At 33.9% G+C, this 7,646-nt stretch overlaps 1 protein-coding gene and 1 pseudogene across 1 annotated transcript in view; one reads left to right on the top strand and one right to left on the bottom strand.

The window, feature by feature from the left end:
• NWD2 (NACHT and WD repeat domain containing 2) overlaps positions 1 to 7,646 on the top strand; it is a 146,585-nt gene that overhangs the window by 70,287 nt on the left and 68,652 nt on the right. The window lies entirely within an intron of this gene.
• LOC111744100 lies at positions 1,859 to 1,977 on the bottom strand (annotated as a pseudogene).

The following is a 7,646-nucleotide window of genomic DNA, read 5'->3' on the forward strand; positions in this document are numbered from 1 at the left end:
TGTTCATAGGCAAATTTGAGAAAGAATTTTAACGTGATGAAGTACTCTCTGCCTGCCAGGCACTTATTCTAAGTGCTACGTATACATGAATTTGTTTAATCCTTGCTATGAGCTTGGGAAGTAAATTCCATCTTCTCCGTTTTATTAGATGAGGACACTTAGAAATACAGAAGTAACTGCTAGAGATCCCACCGCTAAATGGCAGTCAGGATTTGAACCAAGGCGGTTTGGCCCTTGTATCAGTGTTCTTAATCACTGCACCAAAAAGCTTCTTCTGTTCACACATTCATGAAAATTTATAAAGATGTGTATAGGTATGTAAGCATAAGTATCTATGTAAATAACACATATAAGTATATGTATGTTTTAATGTATACTTACACACATGTACAAACATGGGAAGAGTGTATATATGAGTGTGTGTGTGTGTGTGTGTGTGTGTGTGTGTGTGTGTGTGTGTGTGTGGCTAGAGTAAGAACAATGAGGGAGAACAGGAAATGAAATGAGGTTGGAGAGTCAGGCAGGGACTAGATCATGGAAGCTCTCAAAATCAGGTCATAGATTCTAAATACTGTCTTCAAGGTGATGGGAAGCTTAAGCATGGAAAGCACTGTAAAATGTTAACAGCCCAGGTTCCAATCCCACCTCTACTACTCGCTACCTGTGTGACTTTGGGCAAGTTGCTTCTCTATGCCTCAGCTTTTTCATCTACAAAACAGGGATACTCTACTTCATAAGTTTAAGGAGTAAGTTACTCTATGTAGTTTCTGAGAGTGAAAGGAAATCTTAGCTGTAGTGATCAGGTTTCGCATTTTAGAAAGACTCCTCTGCCTAATGCATAATGAATGGATCAGAAAGAGCAGGAACAGAAGCAAAGAGATGATTTAGGGAGCCACAGCAGTCATACAGACACAGGTACACTCAGAGGGTCACTCTGATAGAGTAGCTGCTGAAATCTCAGTGACAGAGCCAACGCTGAGTTTTTCATTCCGTCAGCTGTCTTGCTCCTGAAAGGAGCTGGTACCTAGTGAAGCTTGGCTAAGGTTCCTTTATGCAGTGAGCTTCCCCAATATATATTCTTCAGAGCTGCCCAATGGCTTCTGGATTGCAGCTCCTTCTCTGCCTCCAGCAACTACTGGTACCTTCTTTCCATCTCTGTGTTTGTTAAGCCCTAATAGTCAGATCCTGCCTTAGTTCGTAGTATGGTTTTTCCTTGCCATCACATTATAATTGTTAAAGCGGTTCAGAGGCTAAATCTCCCAAGACACGGAGGCATCAGGTCTGAGCAGTTTGTCTTCCTTATGAGCTTTGGATGAAGCATTATTTTACCTCATGCTGTGGGACCCTCTTTCTTTCTGGTGATTGTGCATAACCCCTGGGGCCAGCCAGCCTTTCCTGGGCTTGATTTAGAACCTGATTTTCCCAGAAATGTCTGTTAGTCATGCTCCCATGTATCTCATGATCAAGAGAACTGCAGATGACCTGAAGTCAGTATTTGCAATAGTGCAAGTAAAAGGGTGGCCATAGATGACATGGACTTGAATAGGGTTTTTTTCCCTTGTATCCTATGCATCTATCTGGGGAGTCATTCTAACCAGAGTGAGAATTACCATATCTATGAAGTATAACTTACTCCTGGTAAACAGTCTGAGGTTAAAGACTCCACCCTGCTTACCTTCTCCTGTGAGATGAGCATTCTAGTAACAGGACACAACTACTAAAAATCAAACAAGTGCTGACTACAGCTTTTTTTTTTTTTTTTTTTTTTTAGGCGAGGCAACCCTTGGTTGACCTCACAGATTGCAAGGACCTTGTCAGCTTAAGATCCCTTATTTTATTTATTTTATTTATTTTTTTATGCCTACAGCACCTGGTCTTCCTAGGTGGTCTCCTATCCAAGTACTAACCAGGCCCGACCCTGCTTAGCTTCCGAGATCAGACGGGAGCGGGCTTGTTCAGGGTAGCATGGCTATAGACTCTATTGACTTTGAAAGTTATGTCCAGAGCACAGTAATGTTGTTCTGTCAAAACTTTAAGCCTGTTTTGTGTTCTTTTGAATATTTTTAGTGGTAGTAGATGTTAATCCTTTAAGAATAGATTTGATTTTTTAAAAGAGCAGATCTTTATAAATGTAAAGACCAGTAAGGCAGGAGAAATACCATTTATAATAAAAACAAATTCCAACTGTAAAAAGTTTTCCCAATACAAAATGAGATGATTCCTTCAGAAGAAATGCCCTTGGCAGTGGCAGAATCATTGGAATAAGTGTGTAGATTCCCATTGTAATAACTTTGAGGAACAGCCTTCATTTTAGTACTGTATTTATTCAGAAACAAAATCAGTCATACTATCTCTATAGTTACATTTTTGTTTTGCATTCAGATAGTATCATGTGGCATGGAAAAATTGCGAAGGAAATATTTTGGGAAAAAATTTAAATTCAAAGGCTATTTCTGAAGAAATGTGTGAAGCCATTGTGAATTCAAATTTGGGTATTTTGTTTTTGTTGTTTTTGATAAAGCATGAGGTTATTGTTTCTTACAGGTTGCTTTATTGTTTGTTCAATAATCTTGGTATTTAATTGTCTAATTTCAAGTGGTTAAAATTTGTTAGGATGTTTATGCTGGCTTCTTATTTTCAGACCAATTCAGCACGTTATACTAAGCATGATAAATTAGCTTCTCTAAGAATATTTTAAAACAAGTTAGATGGTTTTAAGTCAAAAGAGATAAAATCAAATTACTTTCCTGAGCTTTTATACTTAATGATGAAATAAGTAAAGGCACATAAAATGTGCTGTCAACAAGTTAGTATTCCAATAAATAGTAAATTAGATTCCAGTGTCTGCATTGCCTGGACATTAGGCTAAGCTAAACTTAATTTTGTAAAGTATATAATAAATCTTGTCTTGTTGAGCACTTTGGGTTCCGATGCTTTTTGCCAGTTATTGATCATGTGGATATATGGCATGTCTGCTTGCACTAAATGCTGTTTTGTGTTGCATAAGTTAGGTGTTTCATTTGTTCATTTCCTCCCTGTTTTCATGGTTGCTCGATTTTATCTTTTTTCATCATTATCTGCCCATAAAGACATTTGAGAAAAAACAATTTAAGGGAGAAAAGCTAGAAGCAGGAGAATATTTAAAGCTACTGAAATACGGAGACATAGAGTTATGAAAGCCTGGATGAGGGCAGTAGTGGCCAAACTTTAAGGAGATAACAGACGCAAAACTATTACAAAAGATTCCCATATGTGGCAAAGAAATAATGTGACACGGGCTTCTATTTAAAAATATAAATGAAAGTCTTGTTTTGACTTCTACTCTGGTCATATGACCTGCATATATTTAGTTAGATCTAACTTGTTTAGCTCTTAATATGCCAGGTGCTTGATATAAATTTATATGGTTCTTGCACTAAATTCTACTATGAGTAGAGGAAGTAAGATCTGTAGGAAATCACATACAAATTAGATGCACTAAATGTCATTGAAAAATAATTCAATTCACGTACCATAAAATTGGCCCATTTAAAGTTTACAGTGGGTTTTTTTTTTTTTTTAGTATATTCACAGTTCTGTAAGCATAACAAAATCAATTTTAGAACATTTTCAACAGGCCAAAAAGAAATCCTGTGCTTTTTAACTGTGACTCCCTAATTGCCCTATTTCCCTTCCTCTCAGCCCTAGGCAATCACTAATCTACTTTTTGTCTCTGATTTGTCTATTCTAGACATTTTGTATAAACAGAATCATATGACAGGTGATCTTTTGTAACTGGCGTCTTTCACTTTGGATATATTTTCAAGGCTCGACCAGGTGGTAGCATGTATCAGTATTACTTGTCATTGCCAAATTAATATCCCATTATATGGATATACCACATTTTATTTATACTCTAACCACCTGATGGACATTTAGATTATTTCCAGTTTTTGGCTATTAATGGTACTGCTATGAACATTTATGTTCGAGTTTTTGTGTAGACATATGTTTTTATTTCTCTTGGGTATATACATAGGAGAATTGCTGGGTCATGTGGTAATTGTTTAACCATTTGCAGAACTACCAGACTGTTTTCCAAAGCGGCCACACAATTTTATATTCTCCAGCAATGTATGAGGGTTCCAATTGCTCTGTGTCTTCACTAACAATTTTGTTATGTCTTTTTGATTATAGCTATCCTAGTGGGTGTGAAATGTTCTCTCACTGTAATTTTAATTTGCATTTCCCTGATGACTAATGGTATTGAGCATCTTTTCATGTATTTATTGGCCATCTGTATATATTCTGTGAAGAAATGTCTACTCAGATCTTTTGTCCATTTTTAATTGGGTTATATTTTTATTGAATTTTGGAGTTCCTTATATATGCTAAATACAAATCCATTATCAAACTTGCAAAAATTTTCTTTCATTCTGAGGGTCTTTTTTTCACTTCCTTGATGTGTCCTTTGAAACATTTTTTTTTAATTTTGAGGAAGTTCAATTTATCTTTTTTGTTTTGATTACTTGTACTTTGCTGTCATATTCAAGAAACCACTGTCAGAGTTACCCCTGTTTAAAAAAAAACAAAACAAAACAGAGTTTTATCATTTTAACTCTTTGTCTATGATCTATTTTGAGTTAATTTTTATATATGGTGTGAGGGAGGAGTAAAGATTTATTCTTTTGCAGGTGGAAATCAATTGTCTTAATACCATTTATTGAAAAGACAATTTATTCCTCATTGAAATGTTTTGGCAGTGTTGAAATCAGTTGATCCTAAGTGCAAGGATCTATTTCTGGATTCTCAATTTTATTCAATTGAATATCCTTATGCTAGTACTACACTCAATTATTGTTGCTTTCTAGTAAGTTTGAGATCTGGAAATGTGAGCCCTAAAATCTGTTCTTTTACAGGATTGTTTTGGCTATTCTTGGTCTCTTGAATTTCCATATGAATTTTAAGATCAGCTTATCCATTTCTCTAAATAAGCCAGCTGGGCATTTTATAGTAATTGCATTGAATCTGTATTTGGAAAATATTGCCAACTTAACGATATTAAGTCTTCCAATTCATTTACATGGGATGTCTTTCAATTTACTCAGATCTTCTTTCATTTCTTTCAGTGTTGTTTTATAATTTTCAGAATATAAATAAATTTATATTCTGAATATATTTACATTTCTTAAATTTATTCGTTTTTTTATTCTTTCTGATATTCTTTTAAATGGAATTTATATTTCTTAATTTCATCTTAGATTGCTTATTGCTAGTATATAGAAGTACAATTGCATTTTATGTATTGATTTTGTATCCTATAACCTTGCTCAGCTCACTGGTTCCAACAATTTTTTAGTGGTTTCCTTAGGATTTTCAAAATACAGTTGACCCTTGAACAACAGAGGTTTGGACCACATGGGTCCACTTATACATGGATTTTCTTTTCAATAAATACTATAAGTATATTTCTCTCAGGATTTTAAGTTTCTTTAACTTATTCTTATCTCTATTTTACTTTATTGTAAGAATACAGTATATAATACACATAACATACAAAATATGTGTTAATCAACTATGTTATTGGTAAGGCTTTTGTTCATAAGTAGGGTTAAGCTTTGGGGAATCAAAAGTTACATGTGGATTTTGACTGCATGGGGGTGTCAGCATCCCTGACCCACATGTTGTTCAAGAATATACGAGATGTCATCTATGAATAATGATAGATCTACTTCCTTTCCTACCTGAATGCATTTTCTTTCTTTTTCTTACCTTATTGCCCTGGCTAGAACCTCCAGTACAGTATTAAATAGAAATGTTGAGAGTGGATATCTTTCTTTCATTCCTGTTGTGGGGAAAGCTTTCAGTCTTTCTTAAGTATGATGTTAAGTGTAGTTTTTTCATACATAACTTTCATTCAGGTTGCAAAAGTTGATTTTCATTCCTAGTGTGTTGAGTGTTTTTATCATGAAAGGGTGTTAGATTTTGTCCAATGTTTCTGTGTTGAGATTGTGCATATGATTTTTGTTCATTATTCTATCGATATATAGTGTATTACATTAGCTGATTTTCTGATGCAAAACCAACCCTGCATTCCTAGGATAAATTCCACCTAGTTATGTAATATAATCCTTTTTATATGTTGCTGGATTAGGTTTTCTGGTAATTTTGTTGAGGATTTTTGTTTTTTTTATAAGAGCTATTGCTCTGTAGTTTCCTTGTGATCTTTTTATCTGGCTTTGGCCCCAGGGTTATACCGGTTTCATAAAGTAAGTTGGGAAGCGTTCTCATTAGGGGAGGACTGTGAAGAATTGGTATTGCTTCTCCTTTAAATGTTTGGTAGAATTCACCAGTGCATCCATCTGGAACTAGGCTTTCCTTTTTGTGCAGTTTTTTAAATTACTATTTAATCTCTTATGAAGACATGTCTTCACATTTTCTATTTTGTCTTGACTTAATTTATGTAACTTGTGTCTCTCTAGGAATGTGTCCATTTCATCTAAGTAATTTCATTCACTGGCATACAGTTGTTCATAGTATTATCTAATTTTTTTATTTCTATAAGGTCAAAAGTAATGTTTCACCCATGATTTTAGTAAATTTTTTTGTCAGTTAAGCTAAAGTTTTGTCCATTTTGTTGATCTCTTCAAAGAGCCAACTTTTGGTTTCATTGATTTTTTTCCTGTTTTTCTATTCTATTTCATTTCTATTCTATTCTCCATTGTAATCTATTTCTTTCCCTCTGCTTGCTTTAGCTTTCTCTTCCTTGCTCTTTTTCTATTGTCTTAAGGTAGAAAGTTAGATTATTGATTTGAGGTATTTTAATATAGGTGTTTACAGCTATAAATTTTCCTCTAAGTACTGATTTAAGTGCATCCCATAAGTTTTGATATGTTGTCTCTTCATTTTCATTCATCTCAAAGTATTTTTAACTTCCCTTGTGATTTCTTCTTTGACTCATTGGTTATTTAGAACCATAGCATTTCTCAAAATTTTTTTTCTGTTCTTCTAATGTCATTGCATTATGTTCAGAGAACATACTTTATATGATTTAAATCTGTTTCAGTTTTTTGAGGCTTATTTTATGGTCTAATATATGTTCTGTCCTAAAGAATGTTCTACGTGTACCTTAGTAGAATGTATATTGTTGGATTGTTCTATAGATAAGTTAATTTAGTTGGGTTATAGTATTGTTCCAGTCTTCTAGTTTTCTATTGATCTTCCTAGTTGTTCTTACCATTATTGAATATGAGATATTCAGGTCTCTAACTAACAATTTGAATTGGCTATTTCTTCATTTGTCAGTTTGTACTTCATGTATTTACGGATCTGTTGTTAGTTGCAAATACATTTATAACAGCTATACATTCCTCATGGATTGATCCTTTTATCATAAAATGTCTCTCATTATCTCTAGTTAACACTTTATTTTAGAACCTCTTTTGTTTGATATGAGTATAGACATGTGAGCTTTCTTATGGTTGCTGTTTGTGTGATATATCTTTTCCTATCCTTTTACTTTTAACCTATTTGAAGCTAAAGTATGTCTCCTATAGACTACATATAGTTGGATCTTAATATAGTCTACCTTTGACCTCTGCCAATCCAATCACACTTAATGGTATTATGGAAATAGACTTACATCTGCCATTTTACTTTTTTTTTTT

Source organism: Pteropus vampyrus, unplaced genomic scaffold (assembly GCF_000151845.1).
Source record: "Pteropus vampyrus isolate Shadow unplaced genomic scaffold, Pvam_2.0 Scaffold5, whole genome shotgun sequence".
NCBI classification, from domain to species: domain Eukaryota; kingdom Metazoa; phylum Chordata; class Mammalia; order Chiroptera; family Pteropodidae; genus Pteropus; species Pteropus vampyrus.